Here is a 23,817-nt window from a genome sequence, read left to right as displayed (position 1 = left end):
CAGCCCTCTTATAAGGATAATGCCCAACATATGTGGTTATTTTCTGTTCATATCTCCTTTAAAATATGGTACAAATCACACAAATATGGACTTTCCTCGATGTCTCCCGTTCAGTTTTTTACTTCCTGCCATCCATCTGAATTTCAGGCATCATCAGAACCATGTGGTTGAAAACAACCTATTATTAACATAACTAATGTACTCGCATACTCTCTCTCTCTCTCTCTCTCTCTCTCTCTCTCTCTCTCTCTCTCATTCTGTCTCTCTCTCTCTCACACACACACACACAAACATATTTTGTTGGATTTTTATTTAAAGAAATTGTTACTCCACCCCCTTAATGAGTGTCATTGCGAAAGTATTGTGGTTTAAATAACGTGGCTAAGACTATGGAGCTTCGACAGAGTTACTACATAGTTTATTTCCCGAATGATGCATCATACAATTGTAGTTCAGCTGCGAGTCGTTATTTGGGAAACACATCTCTGGAATGTATTGTTGTTGCACATTCATGCAGACGCTTCATTAAATTTGTACATCAGATGGTGCAATATTATAACCTAATGTGACATAACTGTAATCCGCTGAGTTAATCAGATTTAACTTTCAAAAGGTACCATATTTACACCCTTGAAACCTACTGCACAGGCATGAATTTGTGCACACGTGAAGATTTATGATGTGGTTTTGATTTGTAAAACCAATGTTTTGCTTTTACATGTTTGGAAATGTTAAGCCCCAAAGAGATGTATCTCGCAAATTAGTTTAATCACATTCCTCAGATATTTTAGGCATGTCTTGTCAATTTTTCCACATCAAATCTTTTTGTCATTTGCACTTGAAGTGGTCCAGTGGCGTTTCAAAGCTGACGTTCTTTAAAGTGGGATCCAAAGCTCATTTAGGCGGCTCATTAGATTCCTTCGGCATGCTCATTTATGGGGCTGCTTCGTCTGTGAGGGCCTTAGCAGCATGTAAAGGCAGACCAAGGTCATACGCAGAGAAAGAGAATACAGAATAGACCTAAATCTACAGCTTAATCATTCTGATCGCAAGACATGGCGGGTTATATCTTGATCTGAGACTTGATGTAACACATTATTAAAGTTTTACATAATGTAGATTGAAATGTTACTTTTTTCTGTTACAGCAGCATTAACATTTTTAGCCACACTTATAAATGTATGAATTCATTACATAAACGAAAAACCTAATGGAATTTGCAATCAAATATTAAAAGGGGAAGATAATGCCCCTTTTTACAAGATGTAAAATAAGTGTTTATGTGAAGGTTCAGCTTAAAATACCACACAAATAATGTTATATAACCCTGTCAAAATGCGTCTTTTAGGCTTTGATGCTTATTGTGCCATTTTGGTGACTGTCGCATTAAATTCAAATGTGATTGTGTAGCTAGCCCACTTTTCTAAAGAGGCCGGAGCTACAAATGGCGATGTGTCAGCATAGTGGCAGATTAAAAAAACAATACTAATGTCCTGTGTTCATGGGCTGGGCTTTCCCCCTCTAACGACACATACAAAGGGTGGATGTCAATCAAAGCGTTTCTGCAGACTGTTTTTATGAAGAATAATTATATATATATATATAAAAAAAATAGATTTCTACCACTAGAAGCTGGGAATATGCACACACTTTTGCAACACAACTGTGTTAAAAAAAGGGATAAAATAAATGTTTAATTTACGTCCCCTTTAATAAGACTTTGCTATTTTATTTTATTTTATTTTAATTTAATTTAATTTATTTAATTTTAATTTTAATTTTAATTTATAATTTATTTGATCATTTAATTTTGTCTTGTCTTGTCTTGACTTGTCTTGTTTTGTTTTGTTTTGTTAATTTAATTAAATTTAATTTTATTTAGTTTCTTTTTTTTACTTTATTTTATTTCCCCCAAAGTACAAATTTTTAGTAATATCTTAAGTGCTTTAACTTTTTGACTGAGCTATATCACCTAAAAAGAAAACCTTTTTGCTCAAGCAACCAGAAAATGTTCTGTTCAGTAGGTAATACAGATGGCACATTTTTCAAAAACAATCACACAACCATTGTAACACCTCTCACGTATTCCTTTGGCTTTTAAAGTGGCTTTTCCCACTTTAGAATTAGCTTTAAGTAACACATCTCTTTCCTTGAAACTTCTCATGCGTGTCAGCACCTGACATCAGTTTCAAATGAAATCAGCGAAAGTCAAATTCACTTTGAAATAACGCCACAGAGCTGCTTTCTATCAATAAATCAGCTGGTACGTGTGCAAGTGAGAGCTGGTGGAGAAAGGGAGTGGTTCATATGATGATATGGATAAATCCACATCCTTTAATGCTGGTCCTGCAGTAAAGAGCAGATTCATGTTGATAACAAGAGTAATTGGATTACATTCCTCTTTCACATCTCTGCCAACAGAACATCTTCCTGCTGATCGGAAGAGCCTACCGCCACCACTGCATGAGTCACAAGTCCTTTTCTCTCTCACTCTCTCTTGCTCTCTCTGCTTTAAACTGTTTCTCCTTCATGCATGTGTGCACATGTGTGATATGTCGCTTGTTCCTGGCTTTCTTGCTCTCAATAGGCAGAATTGCAGGAGTCGTAGGTCTCAACAGAATGGCTGTTAATCAAGATACAGTATGGTGCCTTATTAATTTATAATTATATGGCATTATGTGTGTAGCATTTGCTGTAGAAACTTAAAATAGAGAATATAGATGTTTTTATTTTTCAACAGCTAACCTCAGAGTTACGGGATAAAAAATAAATAAATCTTTGAGAACGTGTTTTGTTTTACGTGAGGGAAATAAACATGCGCTATGGATGTGACCAAAAAGTATGCACGTTTGCAGTATACAACCTACTTTGTAGATATTCGGTGTATTAAACTGCAAGAAGGTCGCTGGGTTGCTGGTTTGAGCCTCGGCTCAGTTGGTGTTTCTGTGTGGAGTTTGCATGTTCTCCCTGCGTTCGCGTGGGTTTCCTACGGGTGCTCCCCACAGTCCAAAGACATGCAGTACAGGTGAATTGGGTAGGCTAAATTGTCCGTAGTGTATGAATGTGTGAATGTGTGTGTGGATGTCTCCCAGAGATGGGATGCGGCTGGAAGGGCATCCGCTGTGTGAAAACTTGCTGAATGAGTTGGCGGTTCATTCTGCTGTGGCGTCTCCGGATTAATAAAGGGTCTAAGCCGACAAGAAAATGAACAAATGAATGAGAATAAGAGTTGGTTCTCTATAGAACATAAACTTTTTATTTTATTTTATTTGACAATTTTATATTTATGAGGAAAAATCTTTGTTATGGAGTGATATCTGTTTGTTACGGATTTGACAGATGTGAATTCGGCACTTTTGTGACTTTGGTAAATAAACATTGACATAGATATTTTTATATTATATGTTAAATACAAGCCTGGACAAACAACTTTTTGATTAAACCTTTTTTTATGGCCGTGTTGACATTTGGATGAAATTGCTAATACATAGAGTTCCTGTTATTGTAGAGGACACCAAACCAATCCCTTTTGCTCTGCTCAGAGTAGATGGTTTTGACCCAGTTTTTGCATGATCCCTTTGGTTTGCAACCTGACCTCCAACCTAGGACACCTAAACTGAGATCCACTGTGGTGTGTATTAAATTGTGCCTCTACTGTACGATATAGCAAGATCTAGTACTCTTTCTTCTATGTGTAACTCTGGGATTAGTGTAGCTTATTTACCCTTGCATGTGTGTCATAATGGACGATCAGCTTTAATTCTGGGATACTTCACAACATCCTGATATTAATAAACAGCAGTTTCTATCACATCCGTAACAGTTACCAATAGAAGCACAGAAGCTTCTTCAGAGATTTCAAACATGGCTAAATTCATTGGCATTCATTGGTGCTGTTAGGTGGAATTTTGCAATGGAGAAAAGATTTGGGCAAGACAACTTGTGCAAAACATACTGCTTTGGGAGACATTGTTTGCTTACATTTTAGTTTTTGGAAATTGGTCAACTTTACAGAAGTTCTGCCTTCTCCATGACATGATGCATGTTGTTAAAGATAGCAACTGATGGTTGGCTGGGAACCAATGCTTAGCTTCATATGTTTTGTTCACGACATGACTCTTACAGAAAACTATACAAGCATCAAATGATGTAGCAGGTTAAAAAAATGCTTCCACTTTCCACTTAGCATAGATTATTTAATCAGATTAGACCAATAGGAACTATACTAACATAATGGCATAATTATCAAGGAACTTTGCTGCCAAAAAGGCCCAATCATATTACACACATTCTAACTTGTGATGCAAGTGTAGGGCATGTTGAGGGGGACTATTTTTACACACTGCGTAACATCATTGCAGCTGCAGCAATGTTTGAAATGTCATTCTTATAACAAATTGACATAACCAAGACAACATGTCATAAATCTGTCATAAACTTGATTTTCACAGGGCCATTTTAATTGTATCAAATGTCACCTTTGGATTTAAAACTAAGCTAATGACACCCATAAGCTTGCATAGCACCTTTATATCCATGACATATGTTGTGATTATAAAGGAGTCACAACAGTCGTATTTTCAAGTACACTGAACAAAAAGAAAAATGCAATAATTTATATATATATTTTTTAAGTTGAATGGTTAGGGTGGATAAAAAAAAAACAATTAAGCTGAACCGTGCTGAATTGAATTTGTTTAAATTCGACACAAATTGTTTGCAACAATTTTGCAGACACCATTTTTTTCAGTGTATTGTTACCCCACCTATTTATTATTATTATTTTTTTTTTAATAAAGCAGCCCACTATGTAGGCAGCTCACTAAATAGGCGCCTTGCTAGTGTTGAAAACAGAGCTTCTGTGCATCAGTAATATTTGGATAACCCCTAACCTCTCTTCATAATTCCATAACCTCCGTCCACCTCCTCTCCCAGCTGCCATTTTTCTACTCGTCCACACGTTCTCCCTCCTTTCCTGGCTGGAGCCCTATTAACCTAATAAGACAGAAAGGAGAAGCAGATGATCTGGGTGCGACTGTGTCATCTCTCCCCCAGGACGAAGAGGTTAGCCCTAATCTGAACCAAATGAGCACCTTGCCTGGCCGCTGTGATCTTCATTGCTGTCTCCGTGGCTGAGGCATGAAGCAGGTTAGATTTAATCACCACCCCGCACCCATCGCCCTCATGTGAGTCACGTCTGGCTAAATTAAAGCAAGCAAGGCGCTGAGCTAGCCACACTCTCCCTCGCTCGGCCCCTTCGAGGCCCAGCGCTCAGCCAACGTATACGTGACCGCACTACCAGACAGCTCTCGGCTCCCTATTTGTCTCGCTCTCACTCTGAGTTTTTAACTTTGCTGATACATTTCATAGAACCATTAATTGAATTTTTTTATTGCCAGTCTTGTTACCCCAAAGCATGCTGTTTGGTTTTTAAGGTGTTGTGATGATTTATGTACAAAGGCCCTTTAAGGACACACACAGCAGAATAGCTCATGCCAGGCGCTCTTGTAGCCCTGAGGGATGCCCAGCTTGATTGGCAGAAACATTGTCTGCTTTTCTCTCTCTTTCTCTCTCTCCCCTGACTGGCACGCATTGGCATATGAGCTCCGTAGCTTGGTGGTAAAGGCGGGGAATGTTTGGCTGATTAAATAAACCCCGAGCCAAACTCGCTTTGTGGTCCTTTCATTCACACACGGCACCTTTCATGCATTTGTTCGGACATCTTTTTGCGTTCGCTCACCTTGCTTCATTAATTCAAGTAGGGAAAACTCTGAAAAGTGAAGAGGCTTGGATCACTGCCTAATTTAAAACTGCTCTTTTTCTGCAGAGCTGTGTGAGTGAATGTCATTTTTTTCTTCATCCATATTAACAAGGCCACATCTTTTCTTATAATGGTACAATAGTTTTTTTTTTTTTTTTTCTTTAGCAAAGGGAGAAGGAGCTCAGAAAAGCTTGTGCAACATTTGATTCTTGCACAATCTGTGATCGTGGCTGTTTGGTTTAAAGTGCTTTAAAGCTCACAGGCTTAATTGGGGAGTGTGATTAGCTTGAAAATGACCCACTTAGAATTTAATGTCAGGGATTTTCCCCCCCTTGCAGAATGTTTAAATGAAAGGAACAATTCCTTTTTGATGACTTAAGAGCATACACGATGTGATTGCATAGCCCGCTGCTCTGTGATACAATTTTTCCTCTTTGTGATCGTGCATCTCTTTCTTTGTCTCCCTCATGAATGCTGTTTAAACCCAAGGACAAACTTTGAAGAAGTCCTGTGAAAGCGAGGCATCATTTATTAATCATTCTTTTCAAACTGTCTCATCTCTTGTAGCGTCTGCTGATTCCTGAATGCTGAACATTTGACCAAGATGCGGTGGACTGTAAATAAACTAAACTAAGTGATTAAAAAGTTCAATCTTGTTCTCCGCCGCTTAATAGTGTTGGTCGTTCTTTTAGTCCTGAATAATTTCTGAACTGAGACTTTAAAAAAAAAGAATATTAGCTCTCCTTTTACCTAGTCAAGTATTCATTCTTTTGTTCACACACTATTTTTTTACAAAAAGGCATGACAACAGATTTTTTTAAGCTACTTTAACTTAATTTCCAAAATTCCCCCCTAAAAATAAATAGTCTGCCTTCATTTACTCACCCTTAAGTGTTCCCAACAAGAGTTTTTTTTTCTTCTCTTTTGGATACAAAAGAAGATAGTAGAATGCTGTAGTAGAATGTTGTAGTTGTAAAAATGTTGTATACTGGCAACCATTGACACCCATAGTGGGGAAAACCAATACTATGGAAGTCAAGGGTCAGTGTTTTCAACAATCTTCAAAATATAACACAGGCTCATCCTGAAAACGTAGCCTAATATAAATTTGTGGAGATTGCAAATAATGTAGCCAGAGGTACGTATGGCTGCATTTCGTCCTTTAAACAAATGATACAAGGTGGTATGATGCCGTTCCTTTTCTCGCTTAGCAGTTGAAAACTTACCTCACTATGGATGGCTTTTCTGCTTCTACCAGTTTGTCCAGTATCTCGACATGTACATTAGTGAAGTGAGTCTGGCAAAGAACGGTTCCAGAAAGCAGGTAAAACAAAAACAATCAAATAAACAAGTAAACAACAGGGTGAGAATGTGGTAAAATCTAAAAATGTGGTAAAAAAAAAAATCAGGATGCCGTAAGGGCTTTTCTCTTTCTTTATCGCTTTCCAAAACACTACGATTGGGTGTTTAGGGAAGAGGGTGGACGAGTCAATTGCTGCTTTTTTAAACCCTATTGGTTAGGTTTCGGGAAGGGGGTGGATGGGGAATTGGTCAGTTGGTCAATCAGTTGACAGCAGCCTCTGGTGAATTTACGTGATAACATCAGGCACAAATAGCGCTCACAAGAGAAATTTGAGATCTGAAAAAGCATACACATTGGCCTCTGGTGGATTCGCTAAAACAAAAGCTGCAAAAAAAAAAAAAAAAACATAGCTCCTGGGGAGTAATTAGAATAAGCCTGCCTTGTCAAAATTGCTTCTTAAACTTTTTGCCTTACCTCCAGTTATTTATCTTCTGAATTGTAAAACTAAACTACACCATAGTCATGAACTAAAATCTGTGTTAACTTTTGTACTTATCTAGCAAAATTGTATTCTTTTGTTGTGGTCCTTTGGTCAATATGTGGTTGAATAAGATTGACATTTTCTTACCCTCAGAAAAAAAAAAAAAAAAAAACTGACTTATGACTTGACTTATATATGAAAACCTCTATGGGAGATCTTGGAGAATGTACATTGAAATACCTTCAATGCCAGAGATGGGTTGCGGCTGGAAGGGCATCCGCTGCATAAAAACGTGCTGGATAAGTTGGCGGTACATTCCGCTGTGGCGACCCCGGATTAATAAAGGGACTAAGTCAGCAAAAAAATGAATAAATGAATACATTTAAATACTTATTTGTTCATTTTACCCTTCACAAAAGACTATCATTACCAGCTGATGGACAATTGTATAATAAATGGCTCTCGGGCTGCATGATATTGGAAAAATCTGACATTGTGGTATTTTGTTTTTCTGCAATATATATTGCGATATACTTTGCCATACTTGGAAATAATTTTTGGTCACACTTTATTTTAAGATTCAGTTCTCACTCTTTGCAAATCATTTTGACAGTTAATTCAATCATTCATTCATTTTCTTTTTGGCTTAGTCTCTTTATTATTCTGGTGTCGCCACAGCGGAATAAGCTGCCAACTTATCCATCAAATGTTTTAGGTAGCGGATGCCCTTTCAGCTGCAACCCATCACTGGGAAACACCCATACACACTCATTTACACACATGCAGTACGGTCAATTTTAGCTTACTCAATTCACCTATAGCAAATGTCTTTGGACTTGTGCGGGAAACAGGAGCACCTGGAGGAAACCCACACAGGGAGAACATGCAAACTCTACACAGAAATGCCAACTGATCCAGCCGAGGCTCGAACCAGCGACCTTCTTGCTGTGATGCGATCATGCTACCCACACTCAAAAAATTTATTTTTTACTTGTTCAAACTACTTAATTCAAATGAGCTGAAACAACACAATTCTTAGGATTTCATTGGGAAAACTTATTGTTTATGTTTAATCCACATAAAAGTGTAAAAAAATGTGTTAAATTACCTTAATCGATTTGTGTTGGGACAACATGAATAAATTGTATGGAACCCTGCATTTTTTACAGTGCACTGCGCCACCGTGAAGCCACAGTTGCTTCAATAAACTCCTAATTTGCTCCTCATTAATAGTTATTAAGGTAGTTAAGGTATCGGGGTAGGATTAGAGATGTAGAATGCCAATGCTAATAGGCAACTAGTTAATAGTGGCAATTGGAGTGTTATTGAATGTAGTCATTTGGATTGACTAGGATGATTCTGTAGGGGTGTAAATCAGGCTTAACATGTAATAAACAGACTACAAGAATAGATAAAACAAAGCAAAGATAAAAGTGAAACATTACAAATCTATGCAATGTGACTATTGCGGATGCACACATTGCAATATTGATGCTGAAACAATATATTGTGCAGTCCTAGATGGCTGTATTATTATGTATAATCTCAAAAGTGGGGGTCGGGACCCCTGAGGGGTCACAGGACAATGAAGGGTGGGTCGCCTGGTGATTTCCAAACATTATTTATTTTTATTTAACCATAAGAATTACCATATTTTCATCTATAACCTACTAAAAAGAAAAATATAGCCGTTTATATTTATTATTTACTATATAGTTACTATAGTAGCTTATAGTTACTAATTCTATTAAACTGGTAATCACATTATAATAAAGACACAGCAATAACGTCAGATGCAGAAGATTGATTTTATAACACCAGGTTAAAATTTCGGGCACATTTACAGCACTGACATACATTAAAAATAATTAAACGAAGAATAGAATTGGGTCTATTGGTGTGTGTGTGTGCCATTGCATGCAAGGCTTCTGTAGTTATAACCACCTCAGAGGATATTGGGGGTCGCCAGTCCCTGGCATTGTCATTTTGGGAGTCGCGGGCTGAAAAGTTTGGGAACCCCTGGTTTATAATGACATGAGGCACCTATAATACTTTTTTGTTATTGCAAATCTTTAAATAAATTCAAGATAGCTTATTTTGTGTTTCAACTATTTCCTTTTTTTCCATTTCATTTGTTATACAAAGATTTACTTAATATTTTACTCATGTTGATTGATGTAAGTTAAGATGACAAAATGTAGTTCAGAAATATATATTTTTTACAGTGTACTGGCAGTCTAGACTCAACCTCACATGGACTTGTCATAACATGTCTGTTCTTTTAATATGCAAAGCATGTGAACCTCATCTTTTTTTCATAATTAACTAATATATCTTCCCTCCTCCATCCGTCTTTGCACAATCTTCCCGTCTCTATTCCCATCCCTGGCCTCGTCAAGAACGCTCTGGCTTTATCAGAGGGTAGATCGCTCTATAATCTCAAGGTGAAGAGCTAATACCATTTCCCCTGTGACCTTTAGCTTGCCTTCTCCAAGCAGACCAGACTGTGACGGCACCTCACCCCATCTTCAATTAATTCCCCGCTCTTCAGAATCAATCCACTGACTCTATCTGCTCAGTCTGAAAGCTCTGATAAAGACCCAATCCCTTTTACAATCTGTTGCTTTGACACTTCCTCTTTCTGGATCGGGACTTCCTGTATACTTACTTGCCACCCTCCCACTGAAAGTCAACTTTTAAATTATACACATTTACGCTTGAGCTATATGTATACCATTTAAAAATGAAGCTGCATTTATTTGATCATAAATACAGTATCATATTCTGAAATATTGCTACTATTTAAAATGTTCACCGATTTCTGTGATGCCAAAGCTGAATTGTCAGCTTCTACTTTGAAATCACATGGTGCTGATTTGGTTTTCATATACTCTGTTGATGTTAGAAACATATTATTAATGGTTCATTTTTTTTTCTTAGCAATTTAGTTTGAAATTGTTATCAAATGAAATGAGTGTAGTTAATAAAAATTTTACTCAAATGGATTAAGTTCACAGAACTCATTAGGATTAGTTTTATAGCTTAAATGGTTTGTTGCAATCAGTTTCCTTAAAAAGTTGAGTTACCTTAACTTTTTTTGTGTTTTATGGTGTACATATTCATTTAAACCATTAAAATGTGAAGTACAGAGTAAAATGCAGTTCTTCACTATTACTTCATGTTGTGACATGCTCCATAAGTTAAATTAATAGTTTTTTACAAGTTTAAGTGGATTGTTAAAAAAAAAGAACTTAAATAAAGAAGAAAATAAAAATTGGATTTAAAAAAAAAAAAATGAACTTATTTCAAAGCAAATATTTGAACAAGCAGCAACAGTCATTTTTTGATAGTAATGATCATGTTTTATGAAGATAAATTTATGAATTTCCTACTGTAAATATATCAAAACTCTTTTTTTTTTTCACCATTTCAAGTAGTTGCAACCCAGCCTAATGTTGTCCTGTCATAACAAACCATACATCAATGAAAATAACCATACGTTTCTGTGATGTATAAATCTCAATAAAAAAAGAAGATATATATATATATATATATATATATATATATATATATATATATATATATATATATATATATATATATATATATATATATATATATATATATATATATATATATATAAATACTGTTATAACTGGTTTTGTTGTCTCAAATAGATACATATTATATGAATATAAAAATAATAAAATAAATAATACTTTTAAATATTTATTTTTTTGGAAATGGTGATATATGATGATATATTATAATATAATATAATATAATATAATATAATATAATATAATATAATATAATATAATATAATATAATATAATATAATATAATATAATATAATACAATATAATATAATATAATATAATACAATATAAATACATTACAAAATAAGTGAAGCCAAAACGATTTCTACCATAATATTCTAAAGTTTTGCTTAATCTAAAGCAGGGGTGGGCAAATAATTTTTCCAAGGGGCCACATTAGACTTTGGGAAAGTTTTAGAGAGCCAGACCAACACATTAAATTGTTTTAAAAAAAAATGACTTATATATATATAAACCTGTGAAATTATTTAATAAACATTAAGAAAAACTCTGAAGTTTAAAAAATACACAAAAGTAAAAAAGATCAGTTTATATCAATTTCATATAAATGCCATGGGGTTGTTTGTTAAAATTGCTTCATTTTAGTTCACTTTCATTCATCCATATATCCATCCATCCATCAATCTACCTATATTTTTTATGTTTAGTGTGAGACTGTCACATCCTGGTTTGCTTGCAGCACTCTGAAATGTTTTGATTTTTTTAACTCGCAGCGCTTGGAAAATGTAAACATGACATACCGCATGTGCATCCCTACCTATTTGCACGCTGAATAAGGCACATCTCCATTTGAAACTGAGCACGCAAAAGACGCAATATGTGAAAGTCCCTTTTTGGTGACTGGCAATTTGAGTAATGCGCATTGCAAGGCCCAGTTTGCAGTTGAGTTTAAGTTAAATAAATACTTCATGCGGGCTGATCAAAGAAGTGCCCAGGTCTGATCCAAAGGATCATGTTACACTGAATAAATGACTTAAAGTTTATGAAAATTGTTATTTTAAATTGCAATACTAGTTCACAATACTACCAGATTTACGGTATATTTGATTTGATAGATGCAGCCTTGAGTATCATAAGAGAATTAAAAAAAAAATTACATTAGCACAAAAATAATTTATTCCAAGCATTTGACCATTATTTTTTCTGTGCAGCAATCTTAAAAGAGCTCTCTTTTTTGTTTATTGTATTATTTATTTATTTACTTTTTTTGTATCACCACTAAAGTTTAAATAATTCTTTATATAGCCTTGTTTTCGAACACAAATCTTTTATAGACCTATTAGCTGCTGTGGTTTACTTTGTCTGGTAAGAACAAGAAAATAAGGACAAAGTAATTTCATTAAAGTTTATGGAGTGTTGTAATTCGTGGAAACCGATGTGTTTGAGCTGATATACAGCTCTCTTTGAAAATCTGCCATCTAAAACCAAAGTCGCGCTCATTGTGAGGACATTATAAACCCAAGTATAATTACACCTTTTCTGTGCAATTCACTAACAAAACTGAAGTGTGTCTGTTCGCTGTCTGGAGTGGCTCGTATAAAATGAAACCAAGGTTAAAAAGTACATTGACGGCAGAGTCATTCACACATGGGAAAAAAGGACGACAAAGAAATAGAGAAAAAAGATATTTCATGAATTTTACAGCCTGTTTTACAAACACACACAAACGCACACACACAACCCACATACACACACACACACACACACACACAGCTCATTCATTACAGTCACCCATCTGCCATGGTTGGCAGCTGAAACACTGTGATCACACACACTGGGGCCCATTACGAAGTTCTCCGGAAGCTTCTCCATAATGTGTCACCTATGAAGGCAATGCAAAACAGCTCAGGTTTAAATATGCATCGGTGAGTTTTAAGACTGAGGGATGTGGACAGATATCGCTCGGCTCATTCCTGTCACCATCTGTGGTCAGGGTGGAGTTCAGGGCTGTGACGCACACGCCACATACGATGGGGCTGCAGGTGTAGTAAATGTTGCCTTTTAGATCAGGAGGCATTTTAGCACAATAATTACTTTATAGTATTATAGCATTAATGAGTACTGGTACATTTAATGTGGTTAATTAGATGCTCAGATCACAAAAAATATATAATATAATATAATATAATATAATATAATATAATATAATATAATATAATAAATATAATATAATATAATATAATATAATATAATATAATATAATATAATATAATATAATATAATATAGGGCGATGCGGTGGCGCTGTAGGTAGTGCTGTCACCTCACAGCATGAAGGTTGCTGGTTCGAGCCTTGGCTGGGTCAGTTGGATATATATATATATATATATATATATATATATATATATACATATATATATATATATATATATATATATATATACATATATATATACATATATATATATATATATATATATACATATATATATATATATATATATATATATATATATATATATATATATATATATATATATATATATATATATATATATATATATATATATATATATAGCTAGCATTTGACAAAGGACAGCTTCCAGAATCTCTTCCAGTTCAGTGCTGGATTCGGCTAAAACTCCTCAAAGAAGGGGTAGCTACAACTATAATAGACAAAGCTGTGGATTGTGAGGCGTAAGCTGTGAGTATATTTATTTGTTTAAATGTATCTATTACATGCACAGTTTCTAGCGTTATGGACATAAACAAGCATGTGAACAAAAGGAAATGTGGTTAGGCACTGTCAACAATTTAGCTACAAATTCATATTTATCCATCAAACAGCTGTAAACGGCCACCGTCTTCACCAGCGCTGCAGCGTTACACTATAGTAGACCCTTCATCCCTCTGTGATTTATAAACTAAATAAGTCAAAGATTTGTAATGTTTTAAGCAAATAAATCTTGGAACTCCCAACCCACGCTCTTTCTGAAAACCTACTTCTGTATACAATTCTGGAGATCACCAAATACGTCACAGGTGCTACGTTTTTTTTTTTTTTTTTTTTTTTTTTTTCGTGTATCCACCAAAGTCCGCTGTGTATGCTTTTCAAATCTCTAATTTCTCTCTGAACGATCAACTGACTCACACTCCTCCTTCCCTAAACCCAACCAATTGTATAGATTCAACTCCTCTCTGTATCCCAATTCCGCTGACATACATGGCAAGCTAACAGGACAAACAGGTAACAATCCATACTAGTAACAGTCCATATAGACGGCCGTCCATACGGAGGTAAGCGGTCAGCTGGTAAGCACGAAAAGGAACGGCGTCATACCGCCCCGGTATCGTTCACTTAAAAACATGAAACGCAGCCGTACGTAGCTCTGGCTACATAATTTGCGATCTCCAGAAACATATATAGGGCTACATTTTCAAAATGAACCTATGTTGTAAATGGGCGCATCATTGGCCATGATCTAACAAAATGTGCATGATTATAGGTTGATCGAACCAAGTTATAATCAAATGAAAAGTAAAATATGATTTTACACACATTTACATCAGCTATCTGATGCATACATGATACAAAGCTTCACCTCCAATTGATGCAATATACACAGGTCGTGAAAAAAATACAGAAATATGCTGAATGTCTTCTCCTATTCATGTGTTTGTCAGGATGTCTTCTCTTTTTCAAATGTTTCTCTGGAATGTCTTCTCTTTTCATATGCTTCTCTGTAAACCCCAGAAAATCCCAGCAGAACAGTAGTTTCTGAATTATTCAGAGCAGCCTGTCTGGCACCAACAACCACAGCACATTTAAAATCACTTGAATCACTTTTTTTTCCTCATTCTGATGCTCAGTTTGATAATCTTGATCATGCAAACATGCCTAAATGCACATGATTGTCTGATTAGATGTTCGCCTTAACTAGCAGTGGGAAAGTAATCTATTTCTTTTTATTAAAACAGCATCAAGTTTAAAAAAGCTCAACTTTACAAACAAAAACACAACAACAACAAGCATTTTGTTTCATTCAGCTGCAACAAATCCATCTCTTTTTATAGCGATTTCACATGAACGTCTGTGCATTTGGAGCACCAAAAGAACATCATGTTTACTCCGTCACTGGCGCGTGTGTGCGTGCACGTGTTCGTAAAATGTCACCATGGTTTTCCAGCCATCTCGGCGGCAGACAGGTGGGCAGAGTGGATGTGGCAGCGGCTTTCGAGTCGTGATGTGGGCTGAGAGAGCCTCTCCTCACCTGCCACAATCACTTTCCGTGTCCCGTATCTGACTCTACATCCCTCTCAAAAACATCTCTAACTACAGAGACAGCTCCGCTTTCTCCACTCCATCTCTGTCCTTCAACATCTTTTCATTCAGACTAGATTATATAGTGCTTCATCTTTCTGTGAACCGAATGAATGCATTGAATATCACCCTTTAAAGCATTTAAAGACATAAAGAACTTCTGTGATAAATAGCTTTAAATAATGGATTCCGCTAATGCTAGGACGACTGAACGTGCTCTGATGGTTGTTACTCTTTGAAAAAGCTTTTAACTACATGATTTTTCTATCCTCATCTTTATAACCTACTGCGCTACCTTGGTCTATTGTGTGGCGAATCGAAAGTCAAAATGTCAGCCTTTACTTTTTGGCGAGACGCGCGACATTTCTGAAAGAGAATCAGAAGTAAGGAATATAAATGACTGATATGTTTCAAGGTCCCTCTTGCAATAAAGGCGGACATGAGAGAAGATCAGCTGACCTTTTATCTAAAAGTTCGAGCGATTGAACCGCAGGGGGACAATAGGGATGTGAGGGCGCACACTGGAGACGGTCCATCTATCGAGCCATAATGACTCTCTCATGGCAGCCATTGTGTGTCTGGACAAAGGCAGTTACCAGATGCTTTTATACTGGCTTTTCTTTTTGAGTGTACCTTTACCATCTGCTGCTCTGTGGTCGTGACATTCTCCACACTTGTGAACCCTCAGTCCTGTCCTGTAAACTTTTGCACTAAATGTTACTTGCTTACGGGAGCTTCAGCCCCAAAAGTATACTTCAGTTTTAGGTCTGGTACAAGAATGTTCCTGGAGGGCCACTGTCCTGTCCTTGGAATGGCCCACTCCCAAATGGAACTTTGTGGAGTTATGGACGTCAGGATGAGAAGGTGTTCCATTCATTGCCCCATCCTAAACCCTTGCAGAGTTGACATGTTTGTGATGTAATATCAGCACTTGCAAGTACCCCCCTGAAAGCTAACACACTGAAGGTGCACCTCATGGCACATTTTACAACTCCTCTAGAGATAAACAGTTGAGTTTTAGGATTTTTAAATCCATTCCGCTGATCTTTGGGTCTGGCAGGAATGCTTTTAGCTTAGCTTAGCATAGATCATTGAATTGGATTAGACCATTAGCATCTCGCTCATAAATAAAAAAAAAAAAAAGATTCAGTATTTTTCCTATTTAAAGCTTGAATCATGTAGTTATATCATGTAATAATTCATTCATTCATTCATTTACTTTTCAGCTTAGTCCCTTTATTAATCTGGGACGCCACAGTGGGAAAAACCGCCAACTTATCCAGCACATGTTTTATGCAGCGGATACCCTTCCAGCCACAACCCATCACTGGGAAACATCCATACACAATCATTCACACACATACACTATGGTCAATTCTAGCATACCCAATTAATCTATACCAAATGTCTATACCAAATCTATACCAAATGACTTGTGGGGGAAACCAGAGCACCCGGAGGAAACCCATACAAACATGGGGAGAACATCCAAACTCCACACAGAAACGCCAACTGACCTAGCCAAGGCTCGAAACAGCGACCTTTTTGCTCTGAGGTGAACGTGCTACCCACTGCGCCAACATGTAATAAGACTTAAAAATGAAAAGTTGCTTTAGTTTCCAAGCCGACATGTCTAGGAACTATACTTTTATTCCAGTGTAATAATCAAGGAACTGGTGCTGCAAGTGTAGGACTTGGTGCTGGGACTGTTTTCAGGTGCAGTGTAATATTTGTTCCTGCTGCAGCCATTATACATCAGAAAAGTTTCTTGAATATTATGCAGAGATTAGAATTCAAATAGTTTAAGCGTAGACACTATCTGGGATTGGGCTAATTTAAAGGCATAACTTACCTAAAAAAAATGTAATTCTGTCATCATTTACCCATCTTTGTTCCAGAACTGTTTGAGTTTTTTTTTTTTCTTCTGTTGAAAACAAAGAAAGATCTACTTAGAATCTTGGAAAAAAAATCGCCATTGACCTCCATAGTATTAATGATTTTCGCAGTATTTATTTAGTTCATACTATAAATGTCAAAGCCTGTTTTTTTTCCTCCAAGTTATCAGAAGAAAGTTGATAGGGCGAAGCAGTGGCGCAGAAGGTAGTGCTGTCGCCTCACAGCAAGAAGGTCGCTGGTTCGAACCTCGGCTCAGTTGGCATTTCTGTGAGGAGTTTGCATGTTTTCCCTGCGTTTGCATGGGTTTCTTCCGGGTGCTCCGGTTTCCCCCACAGTCCAAAGACATGCGGTACAGGTGAATTGGGTAGGCTAAATTGTCCGTAGTGTATAAGTGTATGAGGGTGACAGGCCTAGACGACAGGCCGGCCGGAATGTGTAAAAAAAGTCGTTATCATATGGACAAGTCTAAATGGAGGACTTGTTCCAAAGAGCCGACCCTGCAACCATAAGGGACTAAGGCCAAAGAAGAAGAAGAAAAAGAAAGTTGATAAAAGTTTGAAACCACTCAAGTTTAAGTAAATAGTCAGGAAATGTCGATTTTTTTTTTAACGATTTTGAACTATCCCATTTAACTCCAGACATAATTAAACACAACTGAACCAGCTTATAGAGGTCTTCAAATTTACTATAAACTTCTAAGCAAGTGTGTTGAAGCTGCCTGGAGCTAAACTCTGCAAGACATTGGCCTAAACACTGACCTAAGCCACCGTTTCATAGTAAAGAAGACACAAAATACAAGACTATGCTGATGAGTACTTACTGTATGTGAGCGAATTCAAAGATATCCCAGACTCTGTTGTAGTTTATACAAGAACAAAGACATTTGCATTGCTCATGGCATGCAATGCTTTTTATACAGTAAAAAAAAAAAAAAAAAAAAAAAAAATTATTATTTGCCCTCACCTTACCCTTAAACCCAACCCTCACAGAAACCTGTGGCAAATGCTGAATGACAGAAGACTTGAATAAGATTTTTACATTTACATTTATCATTTAGCAGACATTTTTGTCCAGAGCGACTTACAATTGAGGAGGCATTCATTGATTCAATGAGAGGCAACATACACAAGAAGTGCTAATTATACAAAGAAACTGTTTGTGTTCAGAGAATTGAGGGCTAGAGTTTGAACGGAGAGGGTTTTATTTAGCTGTTACCTTTTGAGAGAATTGTGTATTTACAGGTGGTTTGTCAAGCCCAGTCACCTGTGTTAAGTTCACTTCATACATGCAATTTTTTATGAAATTTTTTTTTTTTTTTGAGTAATCACTATGTTGAGTGATTGTAAGAAAGTTTCTGGTGCAGTTGTGCAAAACTGGTTCAAGTGTCTTGTAAAATGTCAGAGAAATTAAAGAATGTTTTATACAGGTGGTTTGTCAAGACCACTAACCTGAGTGTAACTGAGTGTAACCTAAGTGTAGTTTTTTCGGTCACACTTTACAATAAGGTTCATTAGATATGTTAATTAATGCATTTACTAACATGAACAAACAAAGAACAATGCATTTACTACTGTATTTGTTCATGTTAGTTAATGCTGGTTAATAAAAAAATACAGTAATTCATTGTTAGTTCATGTTAACTCATGGTGCATTAACTAATGTTAACAAGCATGGACTTGGATGTTAATAATGCATTAGTAAATGTTCAATTATGATTAATAAATGCTGTACATGTGTTGTTCATGATTAGTTTGTGTTAGTAAATGCATTAACTAATGAACCTTATTGCTAAGTGTTACCGTTTTTTCTTTAAATGTTGAGTGATTGTAAGAAATTGTCTGGTGCCAATGTGCAACTGTCAGTTAAAATGACAGAGAGATGAAAATGTTTGCTTTTTACCGGTTGTTTGACAAGCCCACTCACCTGTGTGAGGCACACTCAGACTTGCATAAGCATTTTAAGCATTTTGATTTTCAGGGAAATAAGGCATATCCTCTTAATAATAGTAATACAACTAGGCCATACCAATGTCATTACACACATTTATGTCCTTGTAAACCACCAAAAGTACACACATACGCACTTCCTAAAAGAGTTAGTCAAGATGTCAATCTCTGACCCAACAGCATTTAAAGTGTGCTCAGGAAGCCAGCGGGTCAGCGAAAGGACGACTGGAGGTGTTGTTGATGAGGTTCAGATAACATTATCTTTAACTCCAACAGCACTTGCCTGGTAATAGACTATGAGGTTCCTGGTATATCTGCGTACAGCAGGGGTCACCAACCCTGTTCCTGGAGAGCTACCTTCCTGCAGAATTCAGTCCCTACCCTGAACAAACACACCTGAACCAATTAATAGTACCTAAAGCAGCACTTGATAATTACAAACATGTGTGTTTGGTCAGGGTTGCAGCTGAAATGTGCAGTAAGGTAGCTCTGCAGGAACAGGGTTGGTGACCCCTGGCGTACAGTGTTCTTGCAAAATAAGAGAGACAGGAAGACACAAGAGCAGAACACAGGGCATTGCATTTTTATTAAATACAACTAACTAGAACTCCATACTTAATTCATAAAACGATGACTAAACATCATTTAATTCCACACTCTGGTAGATTTTGCGTTTAATTTTGCATTAAGAATTAATTATTGAGTCCTACTTTAGTGGTTTTAAAAGAGCACAGCTAACTGTACTTAATGCACATTCAAACTATAAAGCAATTTAGTTTAATTGCCATCAACATGCAATTAAGATTAAAAGGAAAACATTACATTAAAATGACACATAGATAAATTAATGTATATTTTAGTTGATTTTATTCTACTATAGTTTGTTGCATGTCAGCAAAGGGGATAAATACAAAAAGATCCAGCTACTTTGACAGTAGATTCTGGGCTTTCCATTACATTTAAATACAAATGCAGTAAAGCGAGGAATACAGTAGTGCAATGAAACATAAAGAAAAAGTTGAGCTTAACTTTAATGTATATTCCCAGAAAATTTATAAATGACACCATAATTTACTCTCCATTCAAGTCATCCTTTGTGTACATGTCTTTTTTCTGTCAGGCAAACACTGTCGGAGTAGTATACAAATTTTTTCTGTATCTTCCATATAATGGTGTTGGATACTGTCTTTTATTTTAAAGCTTCAAAAAGTGTATAAATCCATCATCAAACTAATCCATATGCTATGGTTTTGTAACATAACTATTTTACACTATAGTATTAAATACTACAGTGGTTCCCAACCTTTTTTGTCCCCCTTTAAAGTCCCCCTTTTCCCAAAAAAAATATTATTGCAGTTTGCAGTAAGCATAACAAAAAATGTTGTTTTCAAACAAACGGTATGTTTATTATTATATGTAGCCTAATGAAAAATATAAAAGCAAAACATCAGTGGGCCATTTGTAACTGAAAAACGTAAGTCTTTGGCCTTTAAATTGGCCCTGTATTAGTTGCCAATTAGATGCCAATTTTTTAAGTTTCTTGTTAGTAGCTGTAACGTCCCTCATCTCATTTTGGGGTGTGGTTATTCTTTTGCCTTGCTCTCAAAAAATGCTCTGAGCTTGTCATGGTAATGTTTAGAGCTTCCTCACCTAGGTCCAGTTTGCTTAGGTCATAAGTATTAGCTGCTGAAGGTGAACCAATAAGACTCTTCATTTTATGTGTAGTATGAATTAGAAATTTGTCCGTTTTTTTTTTTTTGGTCAGCCGGGTGATAAAATGAACTAAGGCAACATGATCAAAGTAGCATAACTATACTATATTATTCTAATTTTTAAAGTCCAATCAACTCCAATCACTGACTTCAAGCAGCAGCCGAGTGCATGTTATGCATGGCTGAAATACTGTAAGACATATCATGTAAGACACATTTTTAACGTAAACCAGGGGTGTCCAAACTCGGTCCTGGGGGCTGGTGTCCTGCAAATTTTTGTTCCAACCCCAAGTAAACACACCTGAACCAGCTAATCAAACTCTTTCTAGGTATACTAGCAACTTTCAGGCAGGTGTGTTGGAGGAAGTTGGAGCAAAACTATGCAGAACACTGGCCCTCCAGGACCAAGTTTGGACATCCTTGACGTGAGCTCTGGGAATAATGCATCTTGTGGAAAGCACTTACGACACTGTTTGTTAACCACAGAAGATGACAACAAACAAGCCAACTATTTGGTTTGCCATTACTAGTATATTACTTGTTGGCTACGTGTGCTGCTTACTTCATGCGTCAAACATGGAGATAAGCTAAGAAGCTCGAGAACACATATCTGGCAGCCACTGGAAGTCAATAATATGAGTTTATTATTCAATTGTTTATGTTTTTTTTTTTTTTTGTTACAAACACATCAATTTGATTCATAAGAAATGCATTAAGCGCCAGGTAGCACATGGGTTTGCTTGATGACAGACTTGTGTGCTTTTAAAAGCTTCAGAAAAGCAATTCTACCCAACACCATTATACAGCATGCATTGTACCAGTGTTTCCCAACCATGTTCCTAAAGGCACACAAACAGTACATGTTCTCAAACTCTGCCTAATCAAACACACCTGAATCAGCTATTCAGAACATTAGAGGAGACTCCAAAACCTGAGATGAATGGGTCAGATAAGAGAGACATCCAGCATATGAACTGTTGGTGTGCCTCCAGGAACAGGATTGGGAAACATTGCATTATTCACCATATATTATACAACTATTGGTTTAAGATCACACTATATGCCACACTTTTTAATAAATTCACATTAAACATGAAAAAATGAATAATAAATGAATAAAATGACATAAAATCTGCTGACTTCCATCCCTATTAGTAGATCCAATTTGCTTTTTGCCCTCCATTTCTGCACATTTTCTCTTCTTGGCAGGAGATGCAGCACAATTCAATTAAGCCAAATTAATATTCCTTTGATTTACAGTGTTTGATAGACGCGGTCTGCAAAATAATCAGCAGTCATCTGTAGTAGCCAAGTGTTTTATGGCTGTTTTTTTGGCCGCGATCATCATCAGCAGTCACCACGATGATTCATGGAAATGCTCCGAGAGAAAGGCCCAAACAGACAGACGGAGATCAGACTCCCTGAGCACAGCACAAGAGTCCGGCTCTTGAGGAAAATACAGAGCTTCAGACACACACACACACACACACAAACAGAGCAAGAGTTAGTGTCTCTCCCCGAGGCTTCAACATCGCAGTCGAACAACTGGGGCAGAAAAAAAAAAAAAAAGCCAGACACTCAGACAGAAAGAGAAGAGAAATTCTCCATAAAACACAAACACACAGACCAACAACTGAGAGCCACTTGGGAGATTGATGGTAAAAAAAACTTTCTGTTTGATTCCAGAATAACTTTAGGGATTTCCTACTCTTCATTATATTTTCAAAGGTCAGAAATGCCTGTAGTTTTAACATGAATTCAGGAGTGATGCAAGCTGTTATGTGTCATATGAGATTTTGATGTATATTAGAGGGGGAAAGAGAAGATTAAAGGGATAGTTCACCCAAAAATAAAGCTTGAATCTGTTTACTCAACCCTCAAGTAGTTCTTAACCTTTATGAGTTTCCCTGAAGGGTGAGTAAATAATAAAAGACTTTTTAGTTTTGGGTGAACTGTCCCTTTAAGACACAAATCTATGCAAGTCAAATGTGAGAGTTGATGAAAGTGTTTGTTGTGTTCGAATATCTGGTGCTTGCCAGGGAATGGGCCTCTCGCAGAACGGAGTTGTTTAAGGGTTGAATCATATGACTAAATGTGATGTGAAACCCTGTCATTAATGCGGCCAATAGTGTTTTTATGAGAAACTGTGAGGTGCTTTTATTCCAGGCATAACATGATTGATGCGTGCTTTTAGTCTTTACAATTATAGCAATGAATTAAATTAGTAATTTCCTCAGGTTTTAAGCAGTGTGATACGTGTTTTGTTTGCCAGAAAATCGGGCTCTACCTTTGATTAAACGGCAAAAGGTCTTATCCACAATGTTCCTTTTTCTTTGCCATTTGGATCAAAAATGTGTGACATTTAAGCCACTGTATTTACAAAAAATAACATGAAGTAAAATGTGAATAATCAAATTTAATAATAATAATAATAATAAATCATATTATAAATTAAACCAGTAAAAAAAAAATTAAAAAATTATAATAATAGTAATAATAATAATAATAATAATAATAATGATAAATCATATTATAAATTAAACCAGTAAAAAATAAAAAATAAAATAAAAATAAATAATAAATAAATAATAATAATAATAATAATGTTTTTTTATATGTATTATTTTATATGTATTAAACCATATAAATTATAGAGGGAACTGCAGTCTTTGTGATTTAATAATTGCTCTACAACAAGGCTGCTCAAAGTCAAAACTAAAGTCTGGATCCAGACTGTGAGAGTATTCAATCCGGACCAGACTCCATTTCCTATTGCAAGACAATGCGTAAAGGATTCAAATAGTTGATTTCCCTCATTGATAAATGCATAAACATTGTA

At 36.1% G+C, this 23,817-nt stretch overlaps 1 protein-coding gene and 1 long non-coding RNA gene across 18 annotated transcripts in view; both read left to right on the top strand.

The window, feature by feature from the left end:
- Positions 1-23,817, top strand: part of cadm2a (cell adhesion molecule 2a) — a 755,249-nt gene that overhangs the window by 33,020 nt on the left and 698,412 nt on the right.
- Positions 19,024-22,532, top strand: LOC141376376 (uncharacterized). Its single transcript, XR_015501159.1, has 4 exons — positions 19,024-19,584; positions 19,762-20,929; positions 21,002-21,202; positions 21,381-22,532. It is a non-coding gene; the product is annotated as an uncharacterized LOC141376376 (long non-coding RNA).

This window comes from Danio rerio, chromosome 10, assembly GCF_052040795.2.
Source record: "Danio rerio strain M-AB ecotype USA chromosome 10, GRCz13ab, whole genome shotgun sequence".
NCBI classification, from domain to species: domain Eukaryota; kingdom Metazoa; phylum Chordata; class Actinopteri; order Cypriniformes; family Danionidae; genus Danio; species Danio rerio.
Note: the sequence above shows the minus strand (reverse complement) of the source record. Positions and strands in the feature narration are given on the sequence as shown.